This window comes from Oryctolagus cuniculus, unplaced genomic scaffold, assembly GCF_964237555.1.
Source record: "Oryctolagus cuniculus unplaced genomic scaffold, mOryCun1.1 SCAFFOLD_114, whole genome shotgun sequence".
Taxonomy (NCBI): Eukaryota; Metazoa; Chordata; class Mammalia; order Lagomorpha; family Leporidae; genus Oryctolagus; species Oryctolagus cuniculus.
The window spans coordinates 72,927-95,499 of record NW_027208290.1 but is presented as its reverse complement, the minus strand read 5'-3'; the positions used below and the strand labels follow the sequence as shown (position 1 = coordinate 95,499).

The 22,573-nt window shown below is 38.7% G+C and overlaps 1 long non-coding RNA gene across 5 annotated transcripts in view; it reads left to right on the top strand.

The window, feature by feature from the left end:
• The window catches only part of LOC127485835 (uncharacterized), a 39,971-nt gene extending 18,926 nt beyond the window's left edge, over window positions 1-21,045 (top strand). For 2 of the 5 annotated variants that reach the window (XR_011385978.1, XR_011385980.1), the window contains 2 exons: window positions 10,436-10,488; window positions 15,455-21,045. This is a non-coding gene — a long non-coding RNA (uncharacterized lncRNA). The remainder of the gene's footprint in view (window positions 1-10,435; window positions 10,489-15,454) is intronic. The other 3 variants (XR_011385976.1, XR_011385979.1, XR_011385977.1) reach the window with 2 other exon arrangements.
• Window positions 21,046-22,573: the final 1,528 nt, after the last annotated feature.

Genomic DNA, 22,573 nt, shown 5'->3' with positions numbered 1-22,573 from the left:
TTTTGGTCTTCTTGTCTACCGCTGCACTATCTGCTTTTAGGAAGAAGATTCCTGTTACACCAGTTTCAGCAGAACTCCCCATCAACAATATCGGATCATCCTCATTGTCTGATCAGTTTCATCATCCTCCACCATCTTCCAAATGATGTCCCATCTCCCTGGCCTGCCTTCAGCTAGAATCCCCATTGACCCTGATGTTCCTTTTAGTAATTCTCCAACTACTGCCCTTGCCTTGCTATTTGTCTAGAAATGGTCACACGCATAGGCTTGGGTTCCACCTCTCTCTCCCACTGCAACACCTCATAGGACTCCACACCTATAGTGATGGCCTCCTCTTGATTACAGTCTTCCTTACCTCGTTTAACATCATGGATTATATTCTGAAGCAGTAAAAAGCAATTCAATTAGTCATTTATGAGCCAAAGAGTAGGCATTTGCATGGTTTCTGTGTTATGATCTTTTCATAAAGAAAGAATGGGGAATGCATGGATGTTGTCCATGTCCTATAGGAAAAGGGAGGGTTTTATTGCAAGTTATTCCATGGACTACAAGGTGGGATAGAAGAAAATGGGATTCCTTCAACTTCCTTGTTTTCTAGGAGCAGAAGCAGAGGGGTCACATAAATTCAACTTGTCATGGAATAGCTCCTTCTCTAACAACAAGCCTTGAGATAAGAAAGCAATAGTCATTGTACAAATAAGTTAATTTTGTTGGGGTTTATATAAATCTATGGAAGGTCTCTATAAAGCCTAAAATATAAAAGTTAATTATAGTCCTAATATAAACTAAATATCAATTAGTGATTGTCATTGACTGGAAACAGTATTAACCATATTGAATATATTATTATCTAACTTTTTTGTCACAATTTTACAAAGACAGTATTAATATATCCATTTTACAGAATAAAATACAGAAGCAAAAAGAAGCCATAAGGCAGATGCCTAAAGCCACAGTTTAAACATCAGACTAAATTCTTATTGTTGAAAAGGTGCCTTTTTTGGCTCTGAAATATAAGAAAAAACAAAATGTTTTTTCCATCTGACTCACCATTTAAAATAACACTTCCGACATCTGATGTGGAAAAGCACTTCCCCAGTTCCCAATAATTTTCTAGAAAATGCCTGCTGGGAGTCCTATTGCTATAGCTATAGAGACAGATATGTATCCAAGAAAGAGGTGGAGGAAATACCATTCCTGCTAGGGTTGCCGCTCAAACTCATCCCATGAATGGCAACTTGAAATTGCTATTATAGCAAAGTTGCTGCCCAGAAATAGCACCAGCCAAAAATATCAACATGGCTATTTACTGTGTCGCACTGACAACTTATAGCCTATTATAATTCCATTATAATAAAATTACCATGGCTGACACTCCCACTCCCATTGTGCTCCTGATGCCATGAAAATTCCAAGACTTCTTATAAAGGCCAGAAAATGTCCAGTCACCAAATTCCTGGAAATGTTTGTCCATTCCTGAAAGGGTTTACTCCCTCCTAAGTGTGTACTTTCACTTTGCTAGTAAATCTAATTCCTCTGCTAAGCTTTATCTATGTCTTGTCCTTGAGTTCTTTCGTATGTCAGAGATAAGAACATGAACCTCTTAAATTCTGAACATCATAACTCCTCTTTTTTAAATTTATATAAGTTGAACAAATTTCATGTAGTTCATAGTGATATGAAATACATAGTGATACTTCCACTCTATAACTCCTCTTAATTCCAACACTCAAGACAGAGTCAGATCCCAAAGGTTGAAGGTTCAGTTCCACAAGACCGCTCCCTCCCCATTTCAGATGCCAATCATAAGTAATAGATCATCAGCTATACTCTGACCAACCAGCTACATCAGGGGTCTTTCTTCCTTCCCCTTGAGTTCAATTCATTTTCTATCAATCACAGAGATCAGGGAAACACTTTGTTTACATGTAGCAGTTGAATGATAGGGAAGGTAAGAAAGAATAAAAAAGCCAGATAAGCTACACAATGTGAGGTCTAGAAAAGTCCTAAGCACAGAAATTTCTGTCTTTGTGAAGTTGAGATGACCATTGTCCCAGCACAAGGATATGTTTGACAATTGGGAAGCTCTCTGAACCCTTAAATTTGGAGAACTTTATGGAGGTTTTATTTATTTCCAGTGTCTCTTCCCTCTCTGGAGAATAGGAGAGGGAGAACTGAATGACCTACTTTTATAATCATGGTTATCTCATTCTGGTGACCAGACCTTAGTCAAGAGCCCACTATGAGTTGTTTCATTAGGGAAAAAAAAAAAAAAAAGGTGTCCAGTAAATTCCAAAGGAATTTGGGTCAAGAACTGGGGTCAAAGGCCAAGTATTACAGCAAAGTAATTTTCCTAGTGCCCCCATCTAGTAGGGTATTAGGAATTGTGACTCAGGAGATTGGGCCAGAATAAAATATTGGGATCAAAGATTCTTCTAGCACCCCTATCACTGAGAAAACTACAAAGGTGTTAGGTGATCTGTGCTCAGGGCTGGAACCAGAGACCAAGATATATGTATTTCCTATTACTATCTCACACTGGCAGTCAAGCTACGTCAAACATTACATTGACCTGTTAGTGAAACTGAACCCCTATACATGGCCTTGAATGCAAATGTTGGATACCACCAGGCCCCTGCCTCTCAGCCTCTCTCCCTTAGTGTAAGGTGTCTTTGTCCTGTGTTGTGTGTGCATGTGTGTTGTTGTTGTTGTTTTAACCTTTTTTTATTGCAAGTTGGCCTCTTACTAAATTTAACTTACTGAATTGAGGGAGTACTACAGCCATCACTGGTCTCATGTGGTCATTTTTTTCTCCAATAATTACCAACTTGATGGCTGGTATGGTCTCAAAGGGTATCTTCTCAGGGAAATTCCAGGCCTGTGGCAGGAAGTAATTACCATCTGCATGTTGTCCTCGGAATGGCTAAAGCCCAAACACTGCAGACCAACCAGAAACTTAGGTATGAGCTGAACATCCATTCTCAAGACCCAACTTAAATCTATAAGAAGCTTTGTCCTTCTCCCCACAAGGAGCCTGCGACTTGAGCTACAGCAGCCTGGCTCCTAGTTCTGAACATTGCAATAAGTACCTCCTTTCTCCCAGCATCTCAATGCCAGTGATTTGGCTTTCTGCATGTGGGGCAGACATCTCCAGTCTGGGGGTTCTACAGCAACTCCTCCAACCACTTATAGAGACAGTTCCTTACTATTACCACTTCCTTGGCCAAGTTGAGGCATGTGGCACACTCACATGCTTTGTGATCAATTTAGCAGGAAGAACTGAGACTCTGACTATATTTCATATAGAGAAGGTTAAAAATGTTTTCCTCTACTTCAGTGGTTATGGCTTACAAATCACATGTAATATGAGACAGATAATAAGAAAAATGAGTTTTAGGTATATATGCACACACAAGAGTTCACAAAGAATGTCCTTCAAGGCGGTGGCCACATGACTGAGGTTTCTAGATAGTCTTGGACTAAGAAAAGGAAAAGGTGTGGGTCCTCTGAGTGGGAAAATCAAGTTTGGGAAAAGGAAGGCAGGAAATGAGCAGTAGAGTTGTCTCGTTAGTCAAGCAAGAAGCTTTGTAGGGCAAGTTACCTCTGGCAGTAGCTCTCTTCTTAGTGTGGCAATCTCTTTACAAATGAAGTTTATGGGGTCCGGAAAGGTAAGTTATTATCTGGGTTGAGTAGTCATTGTATTTCTGGAAAGGGGGGGGCAACTTCCAGAACTAAGGCTCCACCTCTTTTTCTCCCCTTTTGTGGTCATTTCTGTAGGTTGTCATGGTAATTGTAACCTGTGATGGCAGGAGGGGGAGAGGTTTTTACTCTGTTAATGCGTCACAGTGAGGGTCTAATGGGACTGGAGGAAAGGTAGTGCATAATCTGGATACCATTTTGGATTTAACTGATTTGAACCAGTTCTGTTACCTTAATCTTGATTTTGTTCAGCTTACATCCTGGTGGATGGAGCTGAGACTTTCCATATACTATATATCAAAAAACACAGGGGCCGGCGCTGTGGCTCACTTTGTTAATCCTCCGCCTGTGGCGCCAGCATCCCATGTGGGTGCCTGGTATTTATCTCCAAATGGTATCTCCAGATGGTATTTCTCTCCAAATTAAAAACACTGTATACTAAAAATATTAATCTGTCAAGTAGGATAGTTTTACAATTTCAAATAGATCAAAATTGTATACCTACAACAATTGGAAATTAAACAAAAGTTGCAATGTTGTTTTTAAATGGGTGAAATACTTGAGTCCTAATGAATGTCAATGCACACAGCACAAGAATGAGATTTAAGGGCTGGCGCCATGGCTCACTTGACTAATCCTCCGCCTGCGGTGCCGGCTCCCCGGGTTCTTGTCCCGGTTGGGGCACTGGATCCTGTCCCGGCTGCTCCTCTTCCAGTCCAGCTCTCTGCTGTGGCCCAAAAAGGCAGTGGAGGATGGCCCAAGTGCTTGGTCCCTGCACCTGCATGGGAGACCAGGAGGAAGCACCTGGCTCCTGGCTTCAGATCGGCGCAGCTCTGGCCATAGCAGCCATTTGGGGAGTGAACCAACATAAGGAAGACCTTTCTCTCTGTCTCTCTCTTTCACTGTCTATGACTCTACCTGTCAAATAGTATATATGTATATATATATATATCAAAATGGTTGCTTATCTTGGAAAATTATCACACTCAATTACTGCTAATAAAATATCAGGAATCATAATAAGATCTTATTATATTTTCATTTATAAATGTCTGTGTCTGCACCACATTACATAAACTGGATTAGCAAATTGCCATGTAAAATTTAGGTATGGGTAGAAGCCGTGCAATTTGCATACCAAATTAAGGTATAATGAGAAAGGAACAGATGATGACTGTTTTTCTGTTTTGATTTTAAATGTTTGCAAATGTGTGAGTCTATGTTGCTACTTATTTGTATGTATTTTCAACATATTTAAACTAAGAACTACATTATCATGTGAAGATATCTAGTGAAGGGAACAACAGACTGACTTCTAAAAATGCCATCCTGTTTATACAGTGTAAATATTCAACATGGGTTATTTTGGTCAAAACAGTTGTATTTTAGAAAACACAGCATTGCAATCCTCTTTACCCTGATCTTCGACTTTATTCTTTTTATTCACTTCTATCGTTCTAACTTAGTGTAACCATTCATCCAGTTAAATAAATTGTCAAATCTCTGCTATAGGGCAGCCCCTGTGTTGTTTCCTAGAAAATGTTACAAAAAAGAAAGAACATTGCACTCTTATTTATTGGACATTCAATATATTCTAATGAATGTAAATTATAGATGGATAGATGGAGGGATGGATGGATGAGTGGGAGCATCAAGCAAATGTGTTTTTTATGACATCCAGTATACAGCACTGCATTCAGTTTTGCTAGTCATGACAGCACTGCCGTCTATCTCCTACAGATCTCTGAATTCCCGTTAGAGGTCTCACCCTTTGCACAAAGCTTTCAAAGCTCCTACAAATTACAACCCCACAATAATATGTTACATAATCACTCACTTATCCAGAGTCTCCTTTTTTTATTCTTTAGGCCTTTATCAAATAACCACTCTGTTCCTAGAATTTCTCTAGGCCTTTGGGTCCATGTCATTATGGATTAAGAACTCAATGAAAAACAGACTTTGGGCAAATAATTTGAAACATAAAGACTATTTAAAGTTTACAGACTGGCCGGCACCCGTGGCTCAACAGGCTAATCCTCCGCCTAACGGCGCCGGCACACTGGGTTCTAGTCCCGGTGGGGGCGCCGGATTCTTTCCCGGTTGCCCCTCTTCCAGGCCAGCTCTCTGTTATGGCCCGGAAGTGCAGTGGAGGATGGCCCAAGTGCTTGGGCCCTGCACCCCATGGGAGACCAGGAGAAGCACCTGGCTCCTGCCTTTGGATCAGCACGGTGTGCCAGCCACAGTGCACCAGCCGCGGCGGCCATTGGAGGGTGAACCAATGGCAAAAAGGAAGACTTTTCTCTCTGTCTCTCTTTCTCACTGTCCACTCTGCCTGTCAAAAAAAAAAGTTTATAGACTATAAAAGTTCAAGTAATTTTGAGGACAAAATATAAAAAAGACCTGAAAAATTGAAGTTAGCTAGAAGTACATAGGATTATGGGTAGGTGTCAGGTTAGCGTGAAAAGATGTTTCCCAAGAACACCAAATAGGGGAAACTTAAAAAGGCAAGATATAAAGAAGGCTTGTGTGTGCTTGGTATTGTGAACAATGGCTAAGGCAAAGGGTTCAAGAAAAGTTTAGACAAATAGGTTAAGCTTAGGTGACACAAAGCTTAGCTCTACCACCTCCTCCAACATGGAACTCCACACAAGTTCCATGAAGAAAGGAGTCTTGCCTGCTTAGGTTAATTCTGCATCATGCTTTCCTAGTACAGTGTCTGACAAGTTGCAAGTTTCCCATGGACATTGTCAAGTGAGGAATAAAATACTTTTAATATTGTTGGAACTGAACAATACTTAGATTGAAATCTTTCATTCTGACAGACATACTCATATTTTTAGGTATAGTCATATATAGCTATAAAGATCGATTTTGACATCTAATTTCTGTTTTGGTTCAGTCTCCTACTTGTAAATTTGCTTCTTATGATGTTTTAAAATCTCTTAAACAAAATTAATGTAATTATCTTGTTTCTGACAGATAAGTATATTAAAATCTGATATACATTGACTATACATCTAATATGTGGTTGACTATTTAAATATCCTCATATATATTTTGTATATTTGTTATTTAGAAAACCTTTTACTCTCATTCACATTAAATCTCAAAGTAAGGGGCCGGGACTGTGGCGGGTAAAGCCACAACCTGAAGCACCAGCATCCCATATGGGTGCTGGTTTGAGTCCTGGCTGCTCCACTTCCGATCCAGCTCTCTGCTATGGCCTGGGAAATCAGTGGAATATGGCCCAAATCCTTGGGCCCTAGCACCAGTGTGGGAGACCCAGAGGAGGCTCCTGGCTCGTGACTTAGGATCAGCTTAACACCCCAGCTATTGGGGAGTGAACCAGCAGATGGAAGACCTCTCTCTCTCTCTCTCTCTCTGCCTCAGCCTCAGCCTCTCTGTAGCTCTGCCTTTCAAATAAATGAATAAATCTTTTTAAAAATTTTCAAGGTAAAATATTAAAACAATGTCCCTTAAGAACTTCAGTACAACTTGTTGTTCTCTATCATGGAACCAACATTTCTTTCCTTTTAAAAGCTAAATTTATTTATTTTGTGTCTAAATGTTTCATGTGAAGGTTTGACATAATATGCAGCATTGTGCTCATATTCACAATTGTTTTACTTAAGATTTATATACCTGTATGCCATCATAGAAACATTCATTGCCTACAATAGATTCCAGAATTCAACAACTCAGAAAAATCTTACACTTTTAAAAATAATTACTTGCTTATTTGAAAAGCAGAGTTACAGAGAGGTAGAGACAGAGACTTCCACCCATTGATTCACTCCCCAAATGGCTGCAACAGCCAAGGCTATGCCAGGCTGAAGCCAGGAGCTGGAGCTGCAGAACAGCTCTCCCCCCTGGATGAAAGGGCACAAGAACTTGGGTCATCTTTCACTGCCTACTTGGGTGCATCAGCAAGAAGCCGGATCGGAGGTGGAGCAGCTGAGATGCCAACATGAGCCCATATGGGAGGTTGGCATAGCAAATGGTGGCTTAACCCGCTATACCACAACAAGGTCCTCTATAATACACTCTTAATCTGAGATCCTTGCTCATCTTCAGGAGCACCTGGCGACAAAGACATTGTTTGTAAAACACTGCCTGCATGTCTTTGTATGTTATAGTCAACATGGAAATTTACCATATCTTTTATCACATTCTTGAACAGATTTATCACCTTTTACCAAAAGGTTAAGAACCATTGTCATGACAAAAGATATACTTTCCTCTGATGCTTTATAAATGCACAAAACTTTGCTTTAGAAAATTGACTCCCCCTCACCCAATATATTCTTAAAGCTATTTTTATTTATTTATTTGACAGAGTTATAGACAGTGAGAGAGAGAGACAGAGAGAAAGGTCTTCCTTCCGTTGGTTCACTGTCCAAATGGCCACCATGGCCAGCACAGTGCCGATCTGAAGCCAGGGGCCAGGTGCCTCTTTCTGGTCTCCCATGCGGATGCAGGGACCCAAGCACCTGGGCCATCCTCCACTGCCCTCCTGGGCCACAGCAAAGAGTTGGACTGGAAGAGGAGCAACTGGGACTAGAACCTGGCACCCACATGGGATGCTGGTGCTGTGGGTGGAGGATTAACCAAGTGAGCCATGGCACCAGCCCCAAAGCTAATTTCTTAATAAGACTAGAGCAAAACATGATGAGATTGAACCAGTGAAGCGAATTCCACATTTAGAATATCCTGCTATCATATTGCATTGGTAATGTACAGAAGTGTTCATCCCTTTGGCTTTTAATTAATAGTATTTTCCAGTTGGGTCAGATAACAATGATCTTGAACCAGATGTTTTAGACAAATGACTTGCATCAGCTTATCCATATTCCCCAGGGGCACTTAACCGCGAGAAAGTCATTAGTAATGACCTGTCAGGTCCACTTAGAGCAGTCTTAAATAATTGACAGGTTGTCTATTCTGCAGAGCCGTCTTTGTAATTCCAGTCTGTATTCCCTTCCTTCTCTTGATTCTCAGATTCCTTTTTTCTTGACAAAATACAAGCACCTTGCTCCTATCTTGTTTTTTTCAAAAGGCTTTCAGAAGCTTTTAGAAAACTGCATGGATGGCCCATTAACCACAGAGCTGTTCTCTGCAGTCTATGTTAGAAAGTGAGTTTGAGTGGCGGATATAAGAAAATGTTTACTTCTTCCACACTTCAGGTTGTACAGTCTTGAGCTCTATAGCGATAAGGTGGAGAAAATTAGTCAGATTACCTGTAACAGAGTGTCTACAAATGATCATATACTGGTAATATTTCAACTGCTTGAAGTGTTTTTATAGATAGACAAAAATTACCCTTTAAAAGGATCTGCAAACTGAAAGTCTTTAAAAAAAGATTTATTTATTTTATTTGAAAGGCAGAGGGATGGGGTTCGGGATGGGGAGAGAGAAGAGAAAGAGAGAGAGAGAGAGAGGAAGAGGGAATCTTCCACCTGCTGGTTTACTCCCCAAATGGCTACAACAGCCTTTGCTGAATCAGGCTGAAGCTAGGAACCTGGAAATCAATCCAGATCTCTTACATGGGTGGCAGGCGTCAAAGTACCCTTGTTATCATTTCCTGCTTTCAGGGGCATTAACAGAGTTCTGGATCTGAAGTACAGAAGCTGGAACTCAAACTTTCATCCCAACATGGGATGCCGTTGTCCCAGGCAGCAGCTTAGCCTGCTATTCCACAATGCAGACCCCAAAACCTAACGTCTCAGTTGCTCGGTTTGTAAATATTCTACAAAGCAATGAAGCTGTAGTGGGTCAAAATTTGCAGCGCTGTCATAACTGTTACATATAAATCTGACTATTAAACAGGGCTACTTAAATTCCTTGCCACAATGTCAGTGGATGTGAAAGAAAAAGAACACATTCATGTGTGACAGCAAACCATAGCGATGCCATCTTCCTCACGTGGCTTTGACCTCTCTCCCTAACTCAGAAGGACACGAACCACCTGCTGATCTAGCTGGCACTGCTCCCAGGTCCTAAGGCTTAAGTGCTGTAATAACTCTTTTTGATAAAGTCAGAAAGCCCACAAGAATGCCTAAGAGGTTAGCTCCTAAAGCATATGTGAGGGAGTATAGCATCAGCTCCCTGTGGAATTTGAATGCATGACATTTGCTCCATCTACTTCCTTTTGGGGAAAAAAATCTCGCCATAGCTTCCTTTTCTTTAAGTGTTTAGAATTTTATTGATGTACTTAACTTTATTTATTTGAATGTTTTATTTATATATTTAAGTTTATTTTCATGTTATTTATGTTTTTGTTTATTTGAATATATACATGTACATATATAGTCACATGTACATATATTCATATACATACATATGCACATAAAATCTTCCATCCCCTTGTTCACTCCTGAAATGTCCAAAACAGGCGGGGCTTTGGTCAGGTGAAATCCAGGATCCTGAACTAAATCCAGGTCTCCCACATGGATGTCAGGTAACCAAGTCCCTGAGTCATCACCTGTTGCCTCCTAGATGTGAATCAGCAGGAATCTGAATCATAAGTGGAGCTTGGACTTGAACACAGACTCTGACTTGTAATATGTTTTCCAAGTGGCACTCTAAACACTGAAGCAAACTCCCAGCCCTTTCTACAGTATTGTTGATCAGATTGCCCACCTGCCTTGATATGGTAGTCTGTAAGTTGCCCCAAATGAGCTCCCTGTTCTTGTAGGGAATGTCCTTACTCATTCTTTGTTCTCTGCTTCCATCTCAGTTCCTGCTTTGCATGCACTGGCCATCATTGGACAACATGTATCAGTAAATCAGGTCAGTAATTTGGTGGTGGTTCAGGTCAACAATTAGCCAATATTACCTATTCATGGGATATCTGGCAGAGCTTCCTTTTTCTTCAAACATGACCTATATTTTAATTATAAGAATTAAATAATGCAAGGAAGGACAGAGGAAATTATGTAAATAATGAAATATAAAATGTTTAAGGTAATATACATGTCTCCACTTTGGTAGTTTTTACATGTTATAATACATGTGTTTTCTTTAAAAATAGAACCATATTCAATTATTCTGCTTTTTCCTTTTTTTTTTTTTTTTTTTTTTTTGGACAGGCAGAGTGGACAGTCAGAGAGAGAGACAGAGAGAAAGGTCTTCCTTTTGCATTGGTTCACCACCTGAATGGCAGATGCAGCAGGTGCGCTGCCACCTGAATTCAGCGCCTGAATTCAGGGGACAGAATTCAGCGCCCCGACCGGGACTAGAACCCGGTGTGCCGGCGGAGGATTGCCTACTGAGCAGTGGCGCTGGCCTTCTTTTTCCATTTTTTAAAAGAAACGCATTTGATTATTCAGAATGGGTTTATATTTACCAGAAAATTGATAAAATAATGCAGAATGTTTTCAGAACAATCTCACCCAGTTTCCTACATTATTTGCACCCTAGCCACCTGGCTGAGGGAGTGACACATCTGATTCTTCTTTCCATGAGAGAGTACCCACCCCCCCTTTCCCATTCCATACTTACCCTTCTTTGGATGGAAGTTCTTACGTGCAGCGTGAAGGGTTGAGGAGAATTTGTCTCCCCAAAATTCACGCAGAAGTTTAAACCCTGTGGTCTTAGTGGTAACAGCTGGTGGATTAGGGGTCTTAGTGGTAACAGTTGATGGTAAGAGTTGATGGAGAGTTGATCTAATTGTGCAACAGAGAGCTGGATCTGGTAGGAGGTCTTCAGGACGTGGGAGTGGGGGATTCCCTCAGAGGGTTGTCCTTGAGGGATGGTTGATTATTTGAATTCAAGTTCTGCCTGGCTATTCCTTCTGCTTTCTAGCTTACCATATGATTGCTCCTCCATACCTGCCATGAATAGCCTCTAGAGACGGTGGGCAATGGGCCACCTGTACACTGTAAGCTGAAATAAACCTTTCCTTCCAAAGAAGTTAAACTCATGAAACAGACTAATACACACAGCTACAATGTAGAGGTTAGTTCTCTCTCCTTGAGAATAAGTTAGTAGTATAAATTTTGTACTTCTGCTGCAATTCAGGTTTTTCTTTTTTTCTCTATGTATATATTCAATGATTTCTTATGCCAGTGTACATTCATGGATATGGATTGTATATTTTAGATACAATCCAAAACTATTGGGCTACTCCTAATATTTGAACTGGGGCCAATCTTTCGGTTGGCTCCTGTGTCCCTTTGTTATAACTTCACTGTCATGGATGTCTTTCTTTTTGTGTGGTGATTCCGCAATGTTCTGGCACTAAAAGGTGTTCCAGGGTCATTTCATATACACAGGGATTTTTGCAAAGTTCACATGCAAAAGTGTTGTATGAGGGGTAGGTATGGTGGCACAGTGGGTTAACCATCTCTTGGGATGCACACAATCTGTTTCTGTGTGCTGGTTCAAGTCCTGGCTACTGTGGTCCTGACCCAGCTTCCTGCTAATGTGTGTTGGAAGCAGTGGTGGAGGGCTCAAGTACTTAAGTTCTTTGCACCCATGTGAGAGACACAGATGGGACTGCTGGCTCATGGATTTACCCTGGCACAGCCCAGGCTGTTGCAGTTATTTGGGGAGTGAACAGTAGATAGCTTCTCTCTCTCTCTCTCTCTCTCTCTCTTTCTCTCTTTCTCTTTCTCTTTCTCTTTCTCTTTCTCTTTCTCTCACTGTGTCTTTCAAATGAAAAAAATAACTTTTTAAAAATGTGTAATATGAAAGAAGTGCATGGATGTCCAATTTTTTGTAACAAAATTATCTTTTAATTTCACTTTCCACAAACTTTTAGAAGTATCCTCAACTCTTGTGCCATAGAATCAACCATTTTTTCAAGAAGTCCTAATTTTGATGTTTTCATTCATCAACTTATTTGTAAGACATATGCAAGGTTTATTAATTCATGTTTATTTATGTATTTGTTTTACTGTTATGTAGTACCCCATTTATAAATAGCTGATGTTTTATGTATTGCTTTTTCTTTCAATGTTTAGATTATGGATAAATGTTTATGAGAAGTAACACTTCAATGGCCATTCTTTAAGAGTTTTAGAGTACATGTAGAAGTGTCTCAAAATTTTAAATCTAGGAGATAAATTACCAGATCATAAATCGTGACTACTTTAATTTTGTTAAAAAGTATCTCATTGTATTGCAAAAAGGTACAACAATGTGCACCTCTCCTACATTTACAGAATCTAAAGATTCTGTCATTGTTATGAATCTTTGGCATTTTTAGATTTTTTTCTTTATCTGCTATGTGAAAAATAATTCTTGTTATTTCATTTTTCAGTTTTCTACTTACTATTTGTTGTATTTCTGTATATGTATTTTAACCATTCCTGCTTTCCCTGCATTTTTTTGCCATTTGCTTAGTAATTTTTGGAGTTAACTATTATTTTAGATATTGGTTACTCATGATTTTGATTGATAGCATTCTTGTAAAATTATCATTTTAATATAGTAATATTTAACAAGCTGTTTATATCATGATATATATATATATATATATATATTTTATTTCCTTGGGTTGGGAGAGGGGATGTTTTCCCATCCCATGGAGACCATAAAGTGTATTTAGATTTTTAGTAAGGGGTATAAGGCTTTTATTTTTAAATGAAAATATTTAAAATAACTAGAACTTATTATACATTGTTTGAGGGTTGAATCACACTTTTTCTTCATTATTGAAATCATTTGCTTAATACAATATTTTTAAAATACTTTATTCTTAACTCATTTATATGTGTGCTAATTCTGTGTATACTAAATTCGTGTATACATATTTCTCTGCCTGAGGGTTCTTTGCAATGCTACCTACAAATACTTGTCTATTATTCCAATATAACAATTTAATTATTATAGCTTTACAATAGTTCTTGATAACTGACTGATTTCTTTCTCCTTTAATTTAGCTTGCCTTTTCCTAGCTTTTCATTCTATTGTTTAATTTGTAAAGTATTATTAAATTATATGTTTGGAATTTAATTGGAATTGCAACTTATTTGAAGTTTGAGTAGTGATACCATCCTTGTGATATTGTACTGTGCTGGTACTCTATTGTTCAGAACAAATTACCACTCACTTATCAGCTTAAAGCAATACCATTATTAGCTCACAGTTCCACAGATCAGAAATCTGGCATGGCATGCCTGGTTTCTCCATCAAGGCTGAAGTTAAGGTGTTGCCTGGACTTATCTGGAATCTCCAGGGAAAGTCTGCTTCCAAGTTTGTTCTTGTATGTGGAAGAATTAAGCTCGTGCAGGGAACTGAGGTGCCTGTTTACTTATTGGCTGCTGGCTGCTCTCAGCAACTAGAGACTGCCGTAATTTCTTGCCACATGGCGTCCACTGTCTGAAAGCCAGCAACAGCTCTGTAAGCCCACCTCTTGCTTCAGATTTTGGACTCTTCTTTAACTCTAAAGTCATGCTTAACGTGCTCATGTGATTATCCCTTTTGGATAATATCTTACAAGGTCTTATGATTTGAAATTGTAATTACATCTGCAAAATCCTTTAACATCCCTACATTATGTCTGGTATCATTGGCATTAGTGTAGGTCTAGTACATATTTCCAGATTGTGGTATCCAGGGTTGTTCAAGCCAACTGCCTTAAGACTCCAGGAATCGTATGGAAGTGGAGATACAGTTGTGGAAGCAACGACAGTGCATCTACAAATCTCATTGAAATCTCTTGAAGGGATGACTCTGATTACTCTTGGAATGTGCAAGGAAGCATCATCCAAATAGACAGAGTGAAGTGCCTACTCTCTTAACATCACCCACAAAACATATGAGATTTAGAACTTGGCAACAGCATTTGTCCTGACCCTGCATTCACTATTCACTGATAGGATTGCACTATCGTTACATTCTGAATGGTGCTGTTGTTCGCAGGTGCTCCTCTGCTTTTTACTATCTCACAGGGACCCAGGAGAAGGGAAGTAGATAAATGGCAAAGCCCTGACTAGGGTGCATATCATGAGTCTATCCTTGCTGGTTTCCCTCCAGTTTGCTTTTCTGAGGAATTTGGGAACATTTTGAGCTCTATAGTGTGTCAAGAGATAGGTGATATCAATTGTAAGTCATTGTCTTCTCCTAGCTGTTATGGCTCCAGTCTAAGGCTCTACTTTTACCTTTAAGCTATCTTGTTGCAGGTGCTCTGAGCCAATGTGGTTATGTTTTGTGTCATCACTGTGGTGTAGGTACAAAATAAATGGACTCCAAGTACCATAGGACCATGTGGGTGCATAATGTGACTATGATTTCTAGATACATCCAAGGCAATTATTCAGAAGTTATGATGCTTCTAGAAATAAATGTTTTTAGACGAAACATAAGATCAAGGGAAGGAGAGTTGTATATATGGCAAAGATAAAATGAAATTAAAAGATACATTTATTTTGGCACAAGAATTTGAAACGCATGTATAGTTTTTTCATCATTGGTGCAAAAATGTTGAAATCTATGTATAACAAGGGTTTTTTATACATCTATGTATAAAACCCAAGGGTTTCAAAAACCCTTGTTATACATAGATTTCAACATTTTTGCACCAAAATACTTACCTTTTAATTTAATTTTCCATGAACCTGTTGAGGTAGCCTTATATTAACTATGTTAATTATTGCATTTGAATCCTTCCAAAATTATCTTGGTGTGCCCTCTTAGAGACTGACGTTTTTTACTAGCATATCATAATGTTGTAATTTCCTTAGATACTCCATGAGGTGATGGGGAGCTGTAGCCATGCCAACACCCTTTCAAAGTGTAACCTTTCTTCTAGGTCTTACCAGCCTCCTGGCACTCTCAGGTTATACCATCTTTCCTGTGAATCAAATGAACACTAACAGCAGACTTCAAATCCTCAAACGAAGCATTCCTGGCAGAAGGGTTCTCCCACGGAATAGAACGGCAAGAATTCCCTAGGTTTGGGAGGAGTTTTGAACGAATGTTTCAGACCTTGATCACTCAGCCACTCCAAGTCATCCGGGGACCAGTTCTCGAGACCACCCTTCAGCCCTGATGTTCAAAACTACTAAGTGTTGAATAGTAGTCGTAGTGCTTTATGATACCAGCATGATGGTCCTCACGTGATTGGGAGAGTTCCAGGTCTTAATTACAGTACTTCCTGTCCTATGTACCTATCAGTTCATCTTCCTGCATTTTCTTCAGGATGTCAGCAATTTGCTTGTATATGTAATGGATTGACATGATAGGAGGTACTGATAAAGTGAGCTGTGGTTATACGGAGCTGAGTCAAATAAGGGCAATAGATTGAAAGACAATGGCTGGTTTATCCAAAATTATTTCCTTGCAAGCCATCTTCTTTGAAACAAGTTTGGTTTCTGGGAGAGGAGGATCATTTGTGAACTTTTCCCATAAAACTTGGCAAAATCCAGTGTGAAGGGTAATTAGTCCTGGTAGAATGCTGACATGGCAGAGCAGAGTTGAAAGATGTTTGTGCATTTTATCACAAAGCTGCAATTGTAAGATTTGGGCCACAGACCCTGGACACCTCAAGAAAGGTTCCAGAGTTACCCCAACCATGACTGCTGAAGAGAGGACACAGGGTGAAGACCAAGCTTCCTCCACATCCTACAGCTGTGAGTATAAAGCTTGCCAGCAGGACAAGGCTTGGTCAGGATAGAGACTGGCTCATGCCACTCAAAATGATGCTGTCAGTGCCAGCACTGTCACACCCTATATAGACACCAGCTCAAGTCCTGGCTGCTCTATTTCTGATTCAGTTCCCTGCTAATGCACCTGGGAAACAGCAGACGATGCTTCAAGCCCTTGGGCCTCTGCACCCACTTGGGAGACCTGGAGGAATCTTCTCGCTCCTGGATTTCGCCTGGCCCAGCCCCAGTCATTGGGGCACTTTGGGGAGTGAACCACTGGATGGAGGATCTCGCTCTCTCTCTCTCTCATCCCCACCCTGTGTCTGTGCCTGTGTGTTTGTGTCTCCTTGTCCCTCTCTGTAACTCTGCCTTTCAAATAAATGAATAAATCTTTTAAAAATTAAGTCATGCTGTTTATAAAACCTCAAGGGCCAACGTGCCTCTCCTAAATTCTGAAAATACATCCCTGATAAATCCTGATAGATTTCAACTTACTGCATTATAGTCACAAACAGGGTCTTATAACCTGTATGCTGTGGAGTTTTTTAAATGCAGTGGGAAAAACCACCTGCAAACTACTGCTTCAGGATTGAAATCTTCCTCATGCTGGTAGGTCATCACTGTTATTTACTTAAGAAATGATTATTCTTTTGTTTGATGCTATTGTAAATGCAGTTACTTCCTTGATTTCATTCATTTATTGGAAATTAATAATAAAACTAATTTTTGTACCTTGAAAAAAGAGAAATAGATATGCTTGTTCTTCATTTAGAATTTCTCATCTTTTTTCACAAACAATGTCACAACCTGATCTTCCTTTACTGTACTTGTCAAAAGTTAATTTTAATGTTTTTGCATATTGCTAAAGTGGCATGAACGGATGTCCCATTTTTTTCAACATATGAAAAAATCTATAAAGAACAGAGCCCACTGCCAATTGTAATTTTAACAAAACTATGAAAAACCAACTAGACCTCACGACATCTTAAACTATTATTTTAATTCATATATTAATTATTAATCTATTCAATATTTGGTCATTAATTCCTTTATAATAAGGCATCCATTTTGTCCACATTCTAAATTACTAATTATAGTCCTTCAAAATGTTTTATTTTGAACGATTAAAATCTCTGCTAAATGAAAATTGTGTCACTTTCTATTTTCAATTTTTGTTTAGAATAATACTTTAATAACAGACTCCAAAAGAAAAGGAAATTGGTGAAAAAGATGATAAAGAATCAAATGGAATGATTATAAGCATGCTAAAAGAAATCAAAAGAACACAGAGAGAGCACTGAATGAAATCAAGAAAACAATGCATGCTATGAATAAGAAATTCAGTACAGAGATAGGGATCTTTACAAAGAACCAGGCAAAAATATTGGAAATGAAGAAATCAGTAAGTCAAATATAAAACAGAATTGAAAGCCTCAATAAAAGACTGTACCAAGCAGAAAAGAGACTATTCAAACATAAAGAAAAGTCTTTTGAAATAACACAATAATGGGGTCAGCGTGTGGCATAGCGGGTAAAGCCACCGCCTCCAGTGCTGGCATCCCATAAGGGCACTGGTTGGAGTTCCGGCTGCTCAACTTCTGATCCAGCTCCCTGCTAATGCACCTGGGAGAGCAGCAGTGTATGACACAGGTGTTTGGACCCCTGAACCCCATGGGAGATCCAGAAGAAGCTCCTGGCTCCTGACTTCATAGTGACCCAGCTCCAGCCATTGCAGCCATTTAGGGAGTGAACCAGAGGATGGAAGATTCTCTCTCTCTCTCTCTCTCTCTCTCTCTCTCAGGTAGGGGTCTTGTTTCATACTTTTGCATGCATAGATGAAATTTTGCAACAATTTTGTTGAAGAGACTGTCCTTTCTCCAGGGAATGATTTTAGATCATTTGTCAGAGATTAGTTGATTGTGGATGTGTGGATTAATTTCTGGGGTTTCCACTCTGCCCCATTTATCCACATGCCTATTTTGGGGCCAGTAGTATTCTCTAGTATACCTTGAAATCTAGTTTTGTTATTCCTAGGGCTTTATTTTTGTTGTTTTAGATTGTTTTATCTATTTTGGATCTCTGGTGTTTCCATATAAATTTTAGCATCATTTTTCTCTATGTTAGAAGAATATCTTTGGTATTTTGAGGGGATCATATTGAATCTGTAGATTGCATTGGATATTTAATATATATGTTTGTCAACCTAGCTAAGTTTTAATTGTTTTATATATAGTTTAAAGTAAGAAATATTAAAATATTTCACTATTTCAAATATTTCATATTTAGGAGTCAAGCTATGAGGGTAGGGGCTATTAATACAAGATTTATTGTATTTCTTGCATTTATTTTGTGGTAGAGTGACACACAGAGAGGATGAGACAGGGAGGGAGAGAGAGAGAGAAAGAGAGAGAGAGAGGGAGAGAGAGAGAGAGGAAGGAGGGAGGAAGCTCCAATTTGCTGGTTCACTCCCCAAATGACCAGTAACTTCCTCTGGGTCTCGTCTTTGGGTGTCAGGGGCCCAGGCGTTTGGGCCATTTGCTGCTTCCCCAGGAGCATTAGCAGGGAGCTGGATTGGAAGCAGAGGAGTTGGGACCAGCACCCCCGCAGGAGATGACAGCATGCCAGTCAGCAGATTAACAAGTTGTGCCACAGCACAGGCCACAACATGGGGAACTTGGAGCTGAGATAACACATCTGTATTTCTATAGGTTCCAGAGTTACAGAACTTAGGATCTAAGTACTGTACATTTTTAAACAGAATTCTTTTTTCTCTTAAAATTTATTTTATAAGCACAGGCTTAACTGTCCTATTAAAAAAAGATTCAACAAGTAAAAAATAGAAAGACGGCCATCCTGCAGAAGTGTAGTCAAACAATCATCACATCCCAAGATGTCCATTTCGCTCCTAAAACTTGAGTTTATTGTTATACTCTAAGTATTAGTTACCGCAAACCAGAGGAAATGTGTTATTTGTCCTTTGGAGACTGGCTTATTTCATAGTGGTCTCCACTTGCATCCATTTTACTACAAATGAAGGGATTTCATTCCATAGCTCAGCACTGAAGCCCTTCTGTCCTGTACTTTTCTGGGTCCTTCTTATGGATTCGGTATCTGTATTGCAATTGTTCTATTTGAATATTCTATATAAATTCTGGTAAATCATATGTGTACAGAAATCTATCCATTTCTTCTAGACTTTCCAATTCATTGGTTTATAGCTGTTTGTAGTAATTTCTGATGATTCTTTTTATTTCTGTAGTATCCATTGTAACACTTCCTTTTCCATCTTCACTGTAGATGATCCTATCCAGACTCATGTTCCTAAAAATGCTGATAGTCACAAATACATACCTCCAACCCAAACTTATTTTGCATTGCATGTAGGCTTCACTCTTGGAATTCAACCTTTCATGTTTTCCAATCATTTAAGAGCAGATATAGTTGAAATTGAGCTCTTAATAATTATTACCCCTCCCAATCTTCCATATCACATTAAAGAGCGCTTACAGATATACAATTGTTTCAGTGATAACCTTCTCATTCCTGCTTGATTTGTCAATCGCTTGTAATTCCACCTGTACAAAAAGGAAGTACCCCTGTCACTCCTCTAAATATGAGTCTATCTCCACCATTCACAATTCCATCACATTGGCCCAAATCACAATCATTCTGCCTTTGGACTATTGAGCTAAGTTACTATTGGTCTCCTAAATTCTGAAAAAAGAAATATTTTATAATACAGTTTTAAAAATACTTTGAATTTCTTATAATTAGTATTCCAGTGGATTCTCATTAAAAATTTTAGTGAGAGCCAAACCCCTCATGGCTTAGGTCATATATGATACAGCCCTTGATTGTCTGTGGATGCTGGGGGAGCTTTACTGCCCCTTGCCTTCTCCCCCTAAGACGTAACCTTACAGATTTCCGTTAATTTCTTCTCATTTCTACTCTTAAAGCCTAGAGCCAGCCCCTCTGTCTGGAATGTCTCTTTTCTCATCACCCTCTCAGCTTTTGCCACCTGTGTTCCCTAGACCCTATCTAAAGCCCAGTTTCTTCATGCTGTAGTTCCCTCTACCATCACTACCTCACTTACGCTTATTTAGTGATACTTTACCACTTGGAACTTTTGCTTCATAGTCATCCTTCACTTGCTGTGATTTTCCAACCTCTGTTCTATATGGAGATGTCTGATCTAGGAGGAAAAGGATCCAGCTCGTCCAACCTGATGCTCTATTGCCAATGCCTAGCAGAGTACTTGGCATACAGTAAGTGACACAAATAAATGAACACCTGAAATGAACAAGCAAAACCAAGAGCATTCAAAAGGCTGACACCTTGTCTGGAACTTCTGAAGGAAATAGAGAGATTTCAAAATGGTGGAAAGGTCTAATTTTCAATTTCTTCTTGCAAAGAACATAACATTTCTTTACCTACATTGTATTTGTCTGTAATTCAGTTATATATATATATTTAGAGAGAGAAAGGAAATTGACAAGACAGTGACTTATATCCCAATATAGATTAAAAGCTACCATGAGATACCATCTTTTGTGTGTGTCTATTATTTTCCCATAAACTAAACTTCAAAAAATATACTTATTAGTCCAAAAGATCACAATATTCCTAGACTTGTTGGAAAATTGTTTGTCTAAAAGTTTTGACATTATGCATTGTTACCAATATGTCATTGGACCACAAATGAACACTGTGTATTTTAATGTTCACATTTGTAGAATGCTGTTGAAGGAATAAGAAAAAAGCATTCTTACTTTAAATTTTATGTCTTTAATGAACTGATGAAAAAAGTTAAATATTCATTAGAGAATTTTCTTCTTTTTAGGAGTTTTTTTACATTTTAATTTTTTTTGTAACTTTTATTTAATAAATATAAATTTCCAAAGTACAACTTTTGAATTGTAGCAGCTTTTTCCCCATATAAACACCTTCCCACCTACAACCATCCCATCTCCCACTCCCTCTCCCATCCCATTCACATCAAGATTCATTTTCAATTATCTTTATATACAGAAGATCAATTAGTATATACTAAGTAAAGATTTCAACAGTTTGCACCCACACAGAAACACAAAGTATAAAATACTGTTTCAGTATGCGTTATATCGTTAATTCACATAGTACAACACATTAAGGACAGAGATCCTACATGGGAAGTAGATGCACAGTGACTGCTGTTGTTGATTTAACAATTGACACCCTTATTTATGACGTAAGTAATCTCCCTAGGCTTTTGTCATGAGCTGCCCAGACTATGGAAGCCTCTTGAGTTCGCCAACTCCAATCTTATTTAGACAAGGCCATAGTCAAAGTGGAAGTTCTCTCCTCCCTTCAGAGAAAGGTACTCAGGAGTTTTTTCTTTCATTCTCTTTTATACTTAATTTGTATTAAGATTATGTATATATTTTGTGGATCATTAATATCTCCAATTCCTTTTTGGCTTCCTGTTAAACTTTGTCTCTAGCACATAGGAAGTTTTTTTTCTTTTTATATTTAGTAAATATAAATTTTCATAGATACAGCCTTTTCTGTCTTTATGATTAACTGCAATGAGCATCCCTATTTTAAGATTAAATGTTCATCTTTATTTTTTCAAATATTTTAATATTTTCCTTTTTTGCAGTTATTTTACTTTTATATATTATTCGACAGCACTGAAAAGGAATGACAAATTCTGCTAAAATCATGAATCTGAATGTTGGCATGGGCAGTCTTTAGGAAAATGTCTGAGATAAAGTCGAGTTTTTGAGCTCTATGAAGGAAAAATAACGCAGTATTTATGATATAGGCAGCTTACAGATTCAGCTGACAACTGATGGCTCCAAGCAGAGGAATTCTGTGGAGATGCATGTGGATTTATTACGCCCGTGTGTCCGAATGGCTGGCTGCTTTCTCCAGCTTATCTTTCATCACTAAAATACATTTTCCTGCTTATTGCTTGCTTTTAGATGGGCAGCACTTGAGCAGAAAATAGAGAAACATGTTCAGTTGTTTGCTGGTAATGTGGAGAGAGGATGCACAGCTATTTTGAAATACGATAAAAGTCACTTTAAAATTCAAGGGCTAAAATGGGTACTTCTGCAATCCTCCAGATGTCTCTGGACGGAGCGTTATTTTAACTTCATCCTGGAGAGTTAAAAATTTGAACATGCAATGGACAATTTCAAAAATTTACATAAAGTGGACCATTGTGATTTTATATGGAATTTCTAATGAAATTTCCTACTCACCTTTCCTCTCCCTTATGAACCTTTTGTTTGCCAATTCTT